Source organism: Pipra filicauda, unplaced genomic scaffold (assembly GCF_003945595.2).
Source record: "Pipra filicauda isolate LSUMZ 115617 unplaced genomic scaffold, ASM394559v2 scaffold390_size662804_pilon, whole genome shotgun sequence".
Lineage (NCBI taxonomy): Eukaryota > Metazoa > Chordata > Aves > Passeriformes > Pipridae > Pipra > Pipra filicauda.
In genome coordinates, this window is record NW_024104521.1 from 253,123 (window position 1) to 271,194 (window position 18,072).

General features: G+C 39.6%; 1 protein-coding gene across 4 annotated transcripts in view; it reads right to left on the minus strand.

Annotated features, from left to right (window-relative positions):
- Positions 1–18,072, minus strand: part of LCOR (ligand dependent nuclear receptor corepressor) — an 86,586-nt gene that overhangs the window by 64,043 nt on the left and 4,471 nt on the right. Inside the window, exon 1 of one of the 4 annotated variants that reach the window (XM_039385037.1) lies at positions 5,158–5,170. The exons of the other annotated variants lie outside the window; for them this stretch is intronic. The gene's annotated coding sequence lies outside the window, so the exon portion shown is untranslated. Of the gene's footprint in view, positions 1–5,157; positions 5,171–18,072 lie in introns of those variants that run through there. 4 annotated transcript variants of the gene reach the window in all.

Consider the following 18,072-nt stretch of genomic DNA (forward strand, 5'->3'; position numbering starts at 1 on the left):
GAGGTACGAGCTATAGTTCATACTCCACAGCTGTCCTATTTGAAGAGGGTTGCCTTACCCCAGCAGCTGAGTCTTGCCCCACATTATTCCCTGTCTGCAACACAATCACCTAATGAAAACAGAATAGCTGAAACAATTTGCAAATAACAATCAGCCCAGAAAGGGTAGGTACGAGCTGCCAAATCCACTTAAACAAGGACTACTATCAGAAAAAGCATCTACCAAACCACAGTGTAATAGAAAACTCTTGGAGTGTGACTCAGTTTCACCTTCTTTATCACAGGAGGTCACATATGATTCATTACTGAACTCAATACATTATTCTTTTCTTTTTGGCTCTCAAGTTCTAGATACCCCTTTCACCATCTCTACAGAGATTTTCAGATCTATGCAGCAGCCTGCAAATGGGAATGAAAATGTGATTCTACTTAGGAAACTAGTTATATCACCCATCATTGAAAATCTGATGATCTTCAACTAATAGACCTGTTAAAATAATTGAACATTTCTTAGCTGAGAAGTGAATATACTGAGCTTACCTGTAAGATAAAAACTGCCACAAGCACTTTTACTCTGCTATTTGTGATTGCAAGTCTGCCTGGTGTAAAACAAACCTCCATCATAAGCCATGACATAACTGCCCCCATGAAAGGGGGCACCTTGACTCCAGCTAGCTCACAGCATCCTGAAAAATCTTATGATATGCAAAGATACACCACTTTAAGTCAAGTGATTATTTCACTACACCACTGGTGAGTTTACCTAAATTCTGATTATGAAGCTAACAGAAGCAAAGAAGGATCATGGAAAGAAAGCTGAATCATGATTATAGTGACTATGAAGCACACCTCCTGATGTTTTGAGAGGGCTTCCCAGAAACTCTGGAAAAGTATCTTTAGCGTTTTCAGATGGACAGGTCAGTTCTGCCTCAAAAGAAAGGATCGTCTAGGTGAAATCAGTGGGTGATACAGGCAGCTACACAAAAATTAAAGGGTAAATGAAAGCAGAGCAGGGGGCAAAAGTTATCCACCTCAAACAAAAACCCTGAAAACAAATCAGCACACAGAGAGGAGCATCTTAACACTGAAAAACACATAGCACAGAATTCATCCTAGCTACAGTGTATATTAGAGTTACTAATTGCGATCCCTGAAGTCACATTTAAAAGTATACCTCAAGCAAGGCATTCCATGAGTCTACAACACAAGGTGCAAACCTAAAGGAAGCAGAGCTAAACTTAACAGCCCTCTCCAGCTTTATGGCGGTTTGAACAGCAACAGTATCCAGAACAAAATGGTACAAAGTAAGCACAGGACAACTCTTGCACATAGGGAAGATAAAGCTGTGTTACTATTGTTACTCTTGTGCCAACAGAACTAAATACTAGCAGAAATATTCTTACCTAACCTTCAGTCACACCTCGGGTTATGCCTGTGCACTGAAGAAGCTGCAAGGTCTGGTATTCCTCTGGAAACAGAAAAGCATAAGCACACCTGCTGACAACTTTGTAACAAAATATTACAGCAGCAAAACAATTCGGTGCTGAAATTAACTATGGGAACTGAAATTGCCAGATGTTATAGAATATTACTCAGGGTAGACTAGGAGCAGTGAACCTTCTTTAAAGAAGAAAAAAACACACTCAGAAGCAAGAAGCTTGCAGCAAACAGCTGTAAGAAAGCCTCACCTTTGGGGATTAGCGGAAATTTTCCCAAAGAGCAAGTGACTGATAAATCTCTCTCACTTCTGACATGTACGTAATGTCTGCCATCGTTTCATGTAGCAACTCTTGGAATCTTACTAACCTGTTAGCTTCAGCTACACACCACCAATTCTGTAAGCTATGCCTGCAGGTGTGCTTCTCAGGAGAAGCACTCCAGTTTCTTTAAGGCATTTTGTGTTAAACTGCAATCAGTGTTACGCCGAGCTTTTCTTTCCCCTCCTTGACAGCAACATGGGACAGGAGGAAGGCTGCTTAACATCAGCATTTCTATTCACGCTTGTCACTGGCAATATTAACAACTGTACAATAGCATACAGAAGACAAAGAAAAAAATAATCATTTTTGCTTGCCTTACTTCTAGACTGGAACTACTTCCTGGCCTAGTTCAGTTACGTCAGCAGGAACAAGTGGCAAGACCAGTGACAGCTTAGACAACAACACTGTGGAAATCAAGACCTGTCTGACTTCTTCATTTGCTCACTCAGATTGCCCTTCCTGTATTCAGATTTGAGACAGGCACCTGAAGTAATTACTGCATCAGAACTGAAGACCATAGCTAGGAAAAATCCCTTGGGATTGGTTGACACAAAAGTAACATGATAAAAAGATTTTACGATGGCCATTCAGGATTTCAAAGTTATGCCCGAGTATCTTTCCTGGGTAGCTACAGTGAATTTGGTGCCTACAGGTGTATTCAACAACTTATACTGCACTTAACTGAGTTATATACACAGTAATTTCAGCTTCTACCATCATCTTTACGTCTTCCTTAAGTCAAGCAGTTCTGTGCAGCTTTTTGACACTCCCCAGCCTTCACCATCTCATTTATTCCAGACCTTCTAGAATTCCTGAAGCATAGCATATTACTGGCTTTCCTTAGTCAAATGTTTAACCCACTGTACTTTGGTTAAGGTCACCCTATTCCCCCACTACTTTTGTTTTTAGTCTACTTGAAGTTCTTTGCTTGAAAGCATCATTTGTGATCTGAACTTGAGAGAAGACAGCAGTCCTACACTTTCTGAACACTAACGTTCTCAATGTCATTGTGTTACAGCAGAATCTCAGGACATGCTCACAGTTAAACAAATTACAGGTTTCTAGTCAAGAACATCAAATTTTTACAAAGATAAAACATCCAGAGGTCAGACTTCTAGAACAGCCAGCCTTGGTCTAATTTTACAACTGGTATCTCAATAAAAAGGTCTTAGTAGACAAGAACAAACCTCGGGTTTGTTCAAAGAATGAAGTCCCTATCTAGGCAGATCAGCAGATCTAAAACCAATTCTTTAGTACCAAGTGAAGAAATACTGGTAGAACACTCGGCCTTCTGAGAAACTGCCAATCACAGATCCTGTGTTCCAAATCAGTTATATTTTCCAGGTAACCTACACACAAATCCTCTCAAGCTTGCACATTCCACACTACGTTGTATTGCTTAATTCATTGGAGACTGAAATATCTCTAACAACCTCTATATGAAGAAACAACAGAAACACTTCACAGTTTTGAGTGCTGCTTTGCTAGAAGCTTCAGCTTTTAAGATGAGGGTCACTGTCCACTTATATCCAAAGCAGTTCTTTTTGTAACTTTGGAATACTTCTTTCAGAGCAAAATCTCAGAACTTAATTTCCTAATCCATGGCTAGGAACTGCCAGCAGTGCAGCCATATTAACAGTGAAGGAATTTGATACAAACTGTGCTTCTGCAGGCTACACCCTAATCATCTGATCCTATGGGATTAAAAGACTACAGAAGCACTAACAGATATTCAAAAGTTACAAAATAGGTTGATGTCTACAACACTTCATAAATATCTTCCCCTACATTCTGTAGGGAAAAAATGACCTTTTCATATGAAAGTTTCTCTAAAAGAAAAAGAGCATCATGCACATGTAAGGAACAAAGTGTGGCATAAAGAGTGAACAATAATTTGCTGAAGACCATGTGTGCAAAAAGCATTCAAGCAAGTGCCTTGTTCCTCACCACTGTCAGTTTTAGACCTTAAATACTCTGAAGGTTATTTCAGATATAGCCAAATTTTTTTTTAATTATTTTTCACTCCAGAAATATTTCCAAGTTCAAGGAATATTAGACTTCCAGAACATATTGTGCTTCAGCAGATTTGATAAACAATAATACTCAATGAGTCTCAAATTCCCTCCAAAAGCTTGTAAGCTACCATAATAAACTTATTTTTCTATCTAACCAGAGAAATAATATCAAAGGGGTGAGTGAAGGAAATCAGCCACTGAAACAAAATGCAGTGGGATACTAGGACAAGTGTCGCAAAACACTGCACTTTCCTAGCACTAGTTCTTCTTTTGTCAAAGTAGCCAAGCTAAAGAACTGCAATTTTACCTAAATATATTGCCCATGTACAGAGCTGAACAGTACGAATTAAAATCCAAGCAGAGAAACTGTACCTAATTACTTAAAATGTTAGCCACGAAGGTAGGCAGCAGTTTTAACAAAAGAAATTCAAACCACATGAAGAGAAGGCTCCTTTCATTTACAAGGGGGAGAGAACACACTGGAAAAGTAAGGCTGCAGAGGAACCTGCAAAATCCACAGCTACACAAGGAACATTGCATTCAGCATCCTAGCTACTTCAGTACTTTAAGTACTTGCTTATACTAGTGTTCAATAAGTAATTCAGTTAAATACAGTGGTAGTTGAATACACTCCAAGAGGTGGCTGAGTCGGAAAACCAACATTTTTTAAAATAGCGTATTAGCTTAATGCTGACTTCATCTTTGAACTGCTAATTACTGCCATACAATTACTTACATAACAGAAAACATGCAATACTTCATTTTGCAATACCTACAACACAGTCACAAAACACATTTTTAAGGAAGCTGCATTATCAAATCTGCAAAAATAGTTTAGCATAGGGTTTACTCTTCCTGACAACTGGCTCCTTACAAGTCCCAGAATAATATGACCTGTGATGCAGGGAATCAAAAAAAAACTTCAGTGTGCAATTTTGTTTTTTGTTAATACTTTTTTGATGCAAGTATTTCTATAGGTATTTGACTATTTCAAGTATTTAAAAATCTCTCTTCATGCATTCAGAAGTCTGAAGTGGTCTTTCATAAATATCTTGAACACAGTCTAAAGATTTTATATGTTCGTGGATTAACCTACAGTTAATCTTATTACACAAAGAGCCAACATTTTCAAGAATGAGTGTTAAAGCTGTAACAGCAAATAAGCTCATTTTAAAAGCAACCCTGAAATTCTTTTTACTCCTGCACCCATTTTAAAGTCACCAATAAGCACTAGTCAGACTGCAGAAAAACTGTTTCTACCAGCAGGCTTCTGAATATGCATAATGCCAATAAAGCTAATTACATTTAAAAAAATAATAATCTATGTGCAATTAAGATACTGGCAACATTTTAATGCAAAAGAAAATGTTTAAATATACTAACATCCTAGTCTTGGGATATCCAGTCAAGCTACGCAAAGAGATGTGTTTGTCCCTTGCATACTCCCAAATGTGGAAGTAGGATCAGAAACTGGATCTGGAAGAAAGGGTAAACAGCACGTTAGTTAAATTCACAGAGGATACTATGTTCGGAGATGTTGCAAACATTAGTGAAGACAAATACATAAATGACCTAGAGAGAAAATAAAATTCATTTGGAAACAAAAAAGTCTCATGAAAAATAACTCCAAACACTCAATGTAGAGGAATGACAAGCATAGGGGAAGAAAATATAAAATGAACGAAACCTAGAAGCAGCAACAGTGGAAAGTCAGCTAAATATTTGCATTGAAAGACAGTTTGGAGTTGCAGAGGCATCAAACAAAGCAGGGAAATTAAAGTTCTTTCTACAGTCCTTGAGCCAATAACAATAGCCACCTCTTTGCACAATTGCCAAGGACTGAAAAATTCCCCTTCACTCCCAGCAAGTGGAAAGCTCCTCTCAATGGCAAATCAAGTTCTGCAGGAGGTAGGGTTTAATTTTTTTTAAGCTAAGTTAACATACGGTTAGCATAAGCCTACGCAGCAGGCTCTTCCAGTACTTCTGCTGCTCGTGGCTTTGTGCAGAACAGGAGGAAGCTAACAAAATGAATCCATTTTTACAGGTGCAACTCAACCTCATATTGTTCAGATTTATTCCTACGGTCCTTGAGAAAAGAAACTAAAACAGCTAGTTCAGGAATAAAAATCCTTCCTTCCCCATTTACTTTTTTGCCTTAAATTTACTTTCCCAAGAATGACATCCACTCATCCATCAACCTGCACTATCCAGCTTTAATGGTGAAGATAACAGGAGGAAAGAACAGACTCTACCTTTAGAAAGGCTACAAGAGGATCCCCACCCACAGCAGACACAAATATAAATGCAAAAGTTTAAGTAACCAGCATTCATCTTCAAGGATTGTCAAGCCTTTGTTTTTCAGAAATATTTCTAGGTGCAAACTAAGAACCATTTATCATGCTTCGTTCCCAAATTAACAAAATAGGCTAATTTTGCAGGATTTGTTGTTACTCTCAGTAACAAGGCTTCCACGAGGCAACCATGTAAATGCTTTACACTCATGGCAGTCCGCAGACAAAAAAGAAAGACACACAAATGAACAAAATACCCCAACATTTTAACAGAAGCCATATTTCTGCCTATCATGTTGCTGAATCTTAGGAGAAGTTCCAGCACGGAGGTTCATGCTCCAGTTTATGCATCTCATCATCATATGTAAACAGGAGGCTGAAGGTTTTCCCTCCTCTTGACAACTGCTAAACTATGTGATTTCTGAAATTAACCATCCTGAGCGTCTACAGCTGCTGCTTGTGGTGTGATGGCAAGAAAAATGAAACAGCCCTTACGAGTTTGCCTCGTCTTTCACAGTAACTGGTTAGCCCTGCTTATTTCAACAGAGATTTAAACAAGAGATTCCCAGGCATTCCTCAAGCCAAAAGCACACGGAACACAGCTTTAAAGGGTACTGTAGTACCATTTTAAGGTAGTTCAGACTATAAAGACAGTACAGAATCAAGAACACATCACCTCATTGAAGAACTCAATGTATCTTAGGAAGACTCAAGGCTTTGGATGTAACAAAAATTAATTTTTGCTTTTTGCATCAGGGGACACTGGCAAAGTATCTCTCTAATCTTTTGCCTCTTTTGAAGGATCAGTGCTAGCGTGAGCCAAAATTCATGGAGGCAAACTCCAATCAAGCCTACAGATTCAAAGTACAGCCTCCTGAGCAGAACTTTCAGTAGCAACAGCAGGTTTTGCAGCCCTTCCCTTCTCTGCTCCATCACTCATTCCTACCCCTACACTCCATCAGTTACACTGTACAAGTTCATGAGACTGCATAAGGGACAAGTGTTTTGTACACACACATCTCACCTTTTTTTTTTAAGCAGTAACTTCTACAAGTTCACCTTGCATGAGAGTGGCTGTTCAGGGTTAAGACAAAGGTTTAACTAGCCCAGAATCCCAAAAGTGTAAGTGGCCACACAAGGGGTTGCCTTAAACAATGTCATCATGAAAAGCATGGTCAGGAAATCCCAGAATACATCTGCTCAGGAACTAGATGTGTAGCTACTGCTTAAAAGTCTGTTCAAGAATGGAGCATGCAACTGCTCTGATTTGTTAGATGTGTAACTGCCCTGGACTCCTCATAAGTGAAAAACTCAGGAGATGCATGTTACAGCAAAGATGCTGGAGATTCAAGGCCTATTAGAACAGAAAGGAGACAGAGTCAACAAGATCATGCGCTCCATAGGTTTAGGCAGTGTGCTGCAGAGAACAGATGAGACACACAGGAAGGAGCAGGACAGACTCCTGCTCCTGCAGCAGAGACCACCACACACATCACGCAGCTCCAGTGCAAGGCAATGGGACCTACTGTTGAATGAGCAGACAGATATTTTCTGGGAGTGGTTCTTATTCCAGTATTGTCTCCTGAATGCAAAGCTGGTCTGACACAGATATCCCTGTTCTGCTCCTTGGTCAACCATTAAGATTTACTGGCTGAGGAATCTCAGAAGATGAACTCAGCACAAGTGCTGAACTGCCCTCAGCTCTACCTGTTTTTTCCCCTGGTGACTCCTGTTTGGAAGCAAGCCCTATGACAACTTTTAACCTTGTCTTAACAGAAAAACTCTAAACCAGCAGTCATGCTGAATATGCATTGTGACTGCCTGACCACCTAGAAAGCCCAGCTCAAACCTGCTCAACTCACACATCTTGTGATCAACCTACATATCCTCTGTGGTAGAGATTGTTTCTTGGTGAAAAGGGAAGATACTGAACTAGACCAAGAATGCTTCACAAGGTCTGGTGTAATTAGCGGCTGACTACCCTCAGGAGGCTCCCGTGGCTAGAAACCTGACCGTTCCTGCCATTTGGGAGAACACTGCCTTCAAACAAGCTGTTTCAGCACTGACCCATCTCTCCAACTGGCATCATAAACCTAAGGTGCATGGTACACCATCAGGGATTGCTGTTGTTTCCTTAAAGCCCAAATATGCAGATCACCCAGACGGGTAAACAGAATCCCTTCCTTTAGGCCAACATTCAAAAGTGTGTTGACTCTAACTCGGAAGGAGAAGAATTTAGATCACCACTATGCCAAAGGAACCAGGGCAAAGAAATACCTATGAGAACTACTACTAGGGGATATAAAGATAGAATCAGTTGTTTTGATCACTTTTTGCTGACAGTAACTTGTGATGACCCTAATGTCTCCATTACAGCATCAGTTTCTTTGTAATTTTCTGTTAATTTTCTGAAAAACAAACATATTGGATGCTTATCTACTCACTGGAGACATACTGCAACTTGAGACACATGCACTAGCAAGGCAACATCAAGAGCAGAACCAGGCTTGCCTGACTCAAGTGCTTTAGAGAGGAAAAGATTCAGCAGCAGTAAAACACATGTGCATGTAAAATGTATGACTGCAAAATATACTGTTTAAAAATGGTTAATTGCAAGAAGAGGAGTCAGAAGACTCAAAATGCCACAATTCCCTTATCCCAAGTCACTAGAAGACAGATTACTGCAAACTGAAGGTTACTGTCACAGGGAAGTTCATTTTGCAGCATGTCTTCAATGTTTTGAAGCTATGATTACTGATCACCTGGCACTTTAATCCATGATAAATCCACCTCTCCACTGAAAGAGCTGATCCCACTCATCCTCCCCACCCCCCCCAGAGGCTCACTCATCTTGCATTTGCACAGTAACACGACAAGATGGTTCAGGGATCAGTTCCCTGATCCAACCCAGCATGAATCTACATGAAGTGAGGGAAGTGTCACAAAGGGGGTGGTAGGATCACCCTTCTCTACAGCATTTTAAATCTATACTAGATTAAAAACTGCCATGTAACCATGAACTGTGTTTTCACAAGAGAATTCACTTCTACTGCTATGCACCACTTGGACATGTATTCTATTTTCCTGTAGTGGAATCAAGATCTTTCTCAAAGAATCTTATATATTAAACATTAAACAATTATATTCTCCCATACTGCTCATTTAATTAAATGATGTATAAAATTGTGATTTCTCAGAAATTTCCACAAGAGTTACTCCCCAAACCTGCACCTACTATAAACAAATTTGCACAATTCAGCAAGGTCTGTAATGTGGACTTGCAGTTTCTTCAATATCAGGGTGAACTGCTTTAATATAGTTGCTCTAGCATAACCTCTTCTTTATTTTAAAATGGAAAAAATCTACTGAATGTTTCCTATAGGATCTTCTACATACACTAAACATCACGTTTAGGACATATATAAACTCTAATCAATACATTTCATTATTTTTCACCAAAATAGTGATGTTGCACAGAGAACAATTTCATGCCTTTCCAGAAATCTGACCCTCTTACATTACATTACAGCAAGTTGCTTACATTACTGTGATAATACAGTTAAAAAATAGATAGCATCATGTTTAACTTTATTCTGGAAAAAGAATAACTCATGGCCCAAAAGCCAACAGTAGTTTTATTGAATATTCTTGAGGACCATTTTCCAATGTTGATTTCCTTAAAAGAAAGATTCAGAGAACCCATCCAGGCAAATCTCTATGCTGTCCTAACCCTTAATTCTTTAACTGAAAACAATAAGCTTTTTTCCTGGTGAATTCTATTTAATTTTTTAAGCTTAAACCAACAACAAAACAACAACAAAAAGAAAAGCTCCCCCAAAACCCATCACAGAACCTGCCTGCCTTCTCCCACCAGCACCACCCCAAACACCAACCCTTAAGTTTCACGCTAGAACTTTATACAGTTCTTTCTATCTGATGGGAAGATCAGGTACTTACCTGAAACTGGTTTTCCCCTAAAAAGGGAAATATTTTAGTCCATTTCCCAAAAATGCTTTAAGATGTATTTGGAAGATTATCAGAGTATAGTCTGTAGTTTCAGTACCTTAAAATTAAATAGACATGACTTCCCTTCACACAAGTCTCTTAGTTATGCTTACCTCACATTAAAAAAAAGCCAAAAACCACCTGCACCCCCAAAAAAACCCCAAACCAAAGTAAGCCCCAACCACCACACCATTAGAAACATCTATTTAAGGCGATATTTTTATGCAAAAGTTATTTCATTTCTCTGGTTAACCTTCCATTTTTCTTGTCTCTGAATTTCACAGAAACATCTCTAAATTAAACCGTCTATGCCATTTAGTATGGCACTCAGAGCCAACAATTTAGAAGCAGAAAAACAAAAACTTTATAGTTCTTTGTTTTAGATGCACCTTTACATTCCTTCAGTGGATATAAACACGGCAAGTAATTATACAGTTACTGAAGTTTATCATCTCCTTTTCCAAAAGCACTCTTTGTGAAGTTTGACCCCCCTTTACGTTAAATCTGGATTTTCAAAAGAGACCTAGTTTTAGAGAGATATTCATTTTCATCCACTGGTTTCAAGAGGAAAAACTCTTGGGATATTTCAAGGCTATGATGTCCTGCTATCTCATTTTTGTCTCCATCTTGCCTACCTCCCCTCAGGTTGAACTAAGAGGGAGGAGTCACCTGAGTTAAAGAATGCATTACCAAGGAAATGGAAAGCCCGTAGACAAGTATTTTACGTGTCATTTTGAAAAGGAGAGTAAGCTTATGACCTTCTGTGAGGTCACCTGAGAGATCCATTTCCCAGGACCATCTGACTCATGCTGCTTCAGACCCCAACCCTGTGCTGAGTGTGGACTGACAGCAGAGAGTGAGTTAGTTCCTGCACTAACAGCCAAAGCCCAATTGCACAATGGCTGCCATGCTGACAGAAAGCAGAAACATGTCCTCAGGAGAGCCTCACTTGTCACACGTAACCACAAGGTGCTCCAGCAGGCATCGGTGTCCTTCCGCAGCCACTGGGAACAGATGCGTTGTAGCTCAGAGGCACAGGACACCACTTACAGAGATTCCTCTACATACCCACATCCAGGGCTCTCATTCTGGCCCAAAGTCCCTGCTCAGACCTACCTTGGACATCTCAATAAAGCCAAGGCTTATCAAACCTTGCCTTCAGGACCCAGCTTACAAACAGACCCCAATATAGTTGCATTGGCAAAACTATGGGGCAGCAAACCAGTGTTCAGAGCATGATTTATTTATTAAAGAAATTTCTGCCACCACCAACAGAATGTCAAAACTATTCAATAAATTCAGCACTCTTAACCCTTCAAGTCTGCCAGTACAAATCAACTCAGAAACAAGCTCCGTTTGCTGCTTACAGGCAGATTCATGAACACCCTCCTAGGCAGCACCATTGCATGCTGAGAGCAAAGATCCATCTGCCTTAAAAATGAGATCAGAGGATTGCTTATCTCTTTGCCCAAACTGAACATGAAAGAACTATTCTTCTTCCCTTACAGCAATGGAAAGCCCTCCAACTTTCAGACAATAGAAAGACAGGCAGGAAAGAACATCAAGCAGGTTATAGGGTTGGGATGCTGAAATGCCCACAGACATGATAAGCAGAAGGTGCTGGTTCCCTGGGAAAAAGTGTTTTTGCATTGACTTTTTTTTTTAAGTAGGTTTAGTAGTTTTAGTCCTGAGGGGGAAAAAGTTTCCAAAAATAACTGCTTACTTTCTGAAGTTTGTGAGGTGTCATCACAAGCGCATTTAGCTGCTAAAGTTCATCACCATGCCAGTAAGTATAGACCAAAGCAGCTGTGATCGACTTCTTGATACATGCCTTCCTCTCAACCATCTCCCATTATATATATATCAAGCTGCGTAAGGCATTTCCTATCCTAGGGCCAGGAGCAGTCCTTGGGCTACGAGGGGTTGAGAAAATTTAAAGGCCTATCTGCTCTTCTTATTTGGAGCACAGAATTCAGTTCAAAGTACAAGCAGCAGGAAGATACAAATTCAAGATTAGTCACAGGGAAACAGATGATTTAGGAACAAGAACCAATCTGTCATAAGCAAGGAGCGCAGCCGCCATGGCCAAGTCGACTACAGTTCTGCAACAACTTTAACTTACGAAGTCAAATTTTAATCTAATTTGAAACTGAGTAACTTGTGGAGCAGAGTAACCTCTGAACTCATTCAATTTTGTACTGTTAGTGTGCTCAGCCTGTGACCTCAGCTATGGTTCTGGCAAAACAGAGTGAGCTGGAAGAGTGGTCAGCATGGAGACTATTTGGGCTTTGATACCCAGAACAGCAGGGCATCCAGAGATTACCAACAGCTTGGTGCCCATCTCATACTTCAAATACCTTCTAGTCATTAAAATGAATAAATCCATGTCCTCTTGAGACCTGAAAGCATTTTACCTGTTGTTCCAGGGCATCTGCCAGTGCACTGCACAGAGACTACATCAGTTTACACTCAAGCCTGTGTCTTAAAAGTTCCCTTCACAACCATGTAAGGGAGGAATGCAGGGAAATCTTTAGATCTAACACAAACTAGCAGGAGTTTGGCCTTCACAGTAAGGTTCTTGGAAGGGAAAATACAGAAGCTCTGAGTATAGGGAGTGCAGCACTTTAAATAGACCTACTTAACACCACTCTAACCTTTTTCCAGAAGTCAGCTTTCAAGTTGAAGTTTTCCAGGCTCAGTATCCTCCATGATACCCATTTTTGGATAAAATATACTTTTAAATAGTGAAGTATGAGAACAGGAAAGAAAGAAAAAAAATCAATCCTAATCTAATAGATGACTAAATATCAGCTCATACTCCTTAACACCTACAGCCACTTTGGAAAGGAAAAACAGCCCTTGTTTACAAACCATTTAGAGCAGTAATTTTCAAACTGTGGGCTCCTGAAAAGCATAAAAGACCCCACACAATTTAAACTATTGGCAATAGCCTTGTTTTTCCACAGTTGCTTCTCGCCAACTCCAGGTTGAAAAAACACTGATTTAAGAGAGCCCTGGCAAAACACAATTCTTCTCTCTCATGTTCAAGAGATAAGTACAGCATCCGTGCTGAATTCAAAAGATCATATGCAAAATGGACCTCTGGATGGCCTGTCTCAACTAAGCACTGAAGCTCATTCCCAAATCACTGCACATCACTCGAGGAAAACTGCAGAGGCAAGACCAAGGGATTAGATTTTGTGAAGAGTCTACAAAAATACTCCTGTAAGATACAAGAACTGGGTTCTCATAGCATCTTACCATACAGTTCCAGATGATTACATTTTTCTTATTTTATATGAATTCACAGGATTGACAAGGAAGACAGAAAACATATAAAAACCAAGAGAAATGTGCCAGCAGTCATTAAGCATTTAACCAGAAACACCACAATTAAGTGTTATACTTGCTACAATTTTGTCCACCAAGTTAGAATAAAGAAAACATTCATGAGAAGTATTTTGAGGGAAAAGTTACTTTTTCCCTCTCCAAGAGACTTTGACTCTTCATTTTTACAAAGCCATGGTACACAACACATTTTGAAGTATGGATACTCATCTAAACCTACACATAACTAACACTTCACACTTAGTTTTCCCCTCACACTTCTCCATCCTTCACTCAATCTTGTAATATTTTGATAGCTACTAGGCTACAGTATGCAGATAAAGGATAACCACTAAAGTTACTGAAACGTTCTTCTTCTAGTTGAATAGGTGCAGAACTTTGCCAAAGGACATTTCAAACTAGCAAGGGACACTCCTCCTACCTAGCAGTGAGGACAATTAAATCAAGAAACAATCACTGAAACAAGGGTACAGAAGTTTTTTCTAAGAGACATTTTTTTCACTTCTCATTTTGGAAGTGAACACTATCAGATGGCTGTTTTTTCCATAAGATAAAAGTAAGACTCTTGAGAGAAATCCCAGAAGAGAGATTCTAGTATCATATAAACTTAAGTTTCACTAACGACTTCAAAACAGGAGAGAAAGTTAGGGATAAAGTAGCAATGCTCCTCCTTTTCTAAAGAAAGATTGCTTTTAAGTTTTTTTTAGGTCAGAAAGGGAAACTGTCTCCATGCTTTCCTATTCTCTTGCTTTTGCAGAGTGAAATGGAAGTTAAGTATCCACCTCTGCAAACATTTTGTTCATGTAAAGGATAGAACAGCATGTTTTTGGAAAAGCATCTAAAGATCATGATAAAGGATGACCTAGAAAGCAGCTCTCATCAAATATTAAGCCAGGAGATGACCAAACTTGAGACAAGGTCTGCTGTAACACTAGCTTATCTTCAACTTGTTCATGATGAGGACAAAATGACCACTAAAGAAGCCAACAGCCAAGCAGAAAGCTTGGTTGCTATGAGCATTTAAACCAAATTTTGTGCGTTCCAATATATAAATATATTTCTTAAGAAGCCCAAAACTGCAGGACACAAGGCACAGGCTGAGAGAACTCTTCTGGCCACACGACTCCTCAGTTGAAGTGCCCAAGCACACCACTCTGACTAATCTGTGATGCAGTTTCAAAACTGGCCCACGTGTTTGTCCGCACATTAGGAGCAGGCAGACCACTTAAGAGCATTACGCATACAAAGTGCTGTGGAGAGTTTAACAGGCAGACTAGCCTGCCTTTGCAAGGCTGGAGGCGGAGCTCAGAGGTCTTTTACACAGGTAACAGAGCAAGCAGCCTTCTGTTACATATGCATGTAGCAAAGGGAGCCAAACAGCACATTGCTACAGTCTAAGTACAAAGGAGCACAAGGTGAGGAGCATCACCACTAGGTACTGCCCTGGAAGTATTAGAGTGGGGAATTGCAGGCTGTGGGCTGAAGCTTTCGCATCCTTTTGTTAGCGCAACCAACAAAAAAAGAAATGAAGAAACGAAGAACTCTATCGCTTGACTACCTGTTCCTCTTCCTACTCAGGCAGTTCCTCCATTTTCAAAAGGACCACCATCCCGACCAGGGAGGTCAAAGGACCACATCAAGCACTCACCTATGCAATTCTCTCCAGTTAGACACTGAAACATTTGTACTATAAGCATACACAAAAAACATTAAAAGACAACCAGGAAAGTTCTCACAAGTAAACTCAGCTCAAGAGTTAAGATTGCCTGGTGGCCTCTGATGTCTTTCCACACTGCTGAATTCAGCTTCTGAAAGCTTCCTTTGTTAATGAATACTGAGCTCTTGTCCAGTCCTCTTTTCTCCCCCTCTTCTCCCTCCCATAAAATATCACAGTCCTCGGGGCATAAGGAGCATCCTTTGTCTTTCTGCAAGTCTTCCCTGTGCAGCCACTTTGCCACCACTTCTGGAAAATGCAACAGGAACACCATCTTTTCTCTTCTCTGTAAGAAGAGTGGAAAAAACGGATAGCAATTTTTCTATGAAGGAAGTGGTGTCCTGCAGAAGTGTTGCAAAACCACAACCTCCACTTCATCTTTCATGTGCCAGCAGTATTCATGTGTAACTCAAATCTCCTACTCAGCTTTGACAGTTGAATTTTTTTGTTAACTCACCATAAAAGAACACATGATACTACACACAACATACGAGGCAAACCAAATCTGGGGTAAAAGGTGACTTAAAGATGTCCACAGAAATAATAGTAAGGCATTCTTTGACAGAAAAAGAAATAAGCTGAATCTGTCATTTCCCAAAAGAATCTGAGGCCACATGGATTTATGGGAGAGAACTGAGAAACCCCAGAGGCCTGCAGAGGTACTGGGGAGAAGCGCTGTAAAGCTGCAACTTAGTAATAGAGGAACTAGTTTGGAAAGCAAAGCCCACAGTTCATTATCGTGGAGAGAGCACTACGAGGGAGACTGAAGCAATCTTCCTGCTACTGTAATGAACATGAAGCACATAGAAACAAGCACTTACTGAGCGACAGACAACTTGGATTTTTGCATGTGACAATACCAGTTGAATAGCCTCAACTCTTCATTTTCTGTCTCTCCATCCTCTGCAGATGTTGTAGCAAAAAAAAAAAAAAAAAATTGTTCTCCAGTCAGGTCTAGTCAGGGAACTGATTCACTAAGCTGCCACACATAGTTGTGCCAGCACAGAGGGGACCATTTAAGCCAGTTTAGACAGCACTACTGTCAAACATAACCACAGTCTGTAGCATGGTTACAAGAAACAAGATGCAAAATAGAAAACTCTCTGCCTTTTGAAGAGGCTATTCTATCCCCTTCCCTTCCCCCCACAGAGATGATCCCATCCAGTGTTTCAGATGAGCTCTCCTGCTCATCTCCATTCCTAGCTAGGATGACTCAGGTTACTAAGCATCATCAGAAGATTAGCTACTTTTGCAGACTTCTGGCAGTTTAGTAAAAACAAGTGCTAATAACCCTCTTAACCAGAGGCAGAACTTATATTGGTTCAGCCCATCCCATCCAACCCTGCCCTCAGAAAATCCCAAAAGCTTTGTATTTCTCAGAGAGTTATAAATATCCATCCAAATAACCTTGGAGAACCAAAGCCTCATTCTCTTAAGAGTGAAAATAAATATACATAGAAGGTTGAGGAAGAGCATTGGAGAGTCCCCCCTACTGCAGCAGTGTTCTCTCTGCCCCAACACGTATGACAGGGCTAATTTTCTTTAGCCCTGTTAAATGCCTGTTTTTCCTCAAACCTTGCCTAAACTTACTTTTAGGAAGTACTTTCATTGTGATTTTACAATAGTCATGAAAGAACACAAGTTCCCAGACAAAACAAACAAACAACTAACCACATCAAAACACATGATAGTATTTGCCTGGATGTACCATGGCCTAAGATGGCAGAGCCTTGAGTCGTGTAAGTACCATGCAGTAAGGATTTAGACAACTGAGCACGAAAATAGGGATTTTGTATCATCCATTCTTAATTAAAGTGCAGTTATTGGATTTCTGTGTATAACAGTATTTGGATTATTATCAATATACAGCACAAACTGACAAAAAATGTCTTAAAAACTGGGAACAGTCCTTCAAGTACTCTTTTAAAATGGTGTTGTACCACAAAGCTGTAAATCTTTACTATATATATCCCAACATAAACACTACAAAGATTTTATCTAGATGGATTTTGACTATTTCCTGCATGCATGGAATGGATTACTGTAATTAATTTTGAGAGGTTCTATTAAAAGTGGATGAATGTCATTATTCCTTAGTTAAAAATTAAGTCCAAAAACTCTGTACTTCCTGCAGGACAAAGATGTCCCGAGAAGGAAGCCTCCCACCTTGCAATGATCATTATTACCTCACACAAATTAAAATACATTTTTGCTGAAATGTGAAACAAACCAAATTATGCAGCCTAGTCCAAAATTTCATGTCGCAGGCATTGGAAGAAGAGCTCAAGACAGTATAATACAAAGTGATTATCAAGAATTTTTTTGAGTATGCTTTTGTTTGGTTGACATTGTCCCTGAAAGGGCAGAAGTTATTCTTCATTTGTAAATAGGGAAACAAGGGCAAATCCAAAGTGATTTGTAGTGAATCCAAAGAGATATTTGGAACAGATCTAGACTTATCCCCCGCAGTTCAACTTCTACTGTTCTTCAGACACACACCATCGTTCCACGCACATTCAAAGTGAAGCTGAATATCAAGCTGTAAATTTCATTCCTTACAACTAAAGATTTTTAATTTTAAATGACAGTTGCCTCATTTTTTTTCTTGGCATAACTTTGTCATAAAAGGGTAATTCTCCCTTCCTCAAACTGGCAGAAATGTTTGTGCGTAGACCAGATCTTCTTCAACAAACCTTCAGTTACTATACTGTAAAATTACTGTATAAATGGATTTATATTAATAAAAAAAAGCCACAAGCTGTATTTACATTGCATGCAGGTTCAGATAAGGCAAATAGTACCACTTGCACATTTTCTGGGCACAAGGCTGGGGACATATCTAAACCAGATATCAGTATAAAACAGCCCTACATTTAAACTTTAACTTTATTATTTTTCATCAGCATCATGGCTATAATAAGCTTTCATTTTGGAACAAAT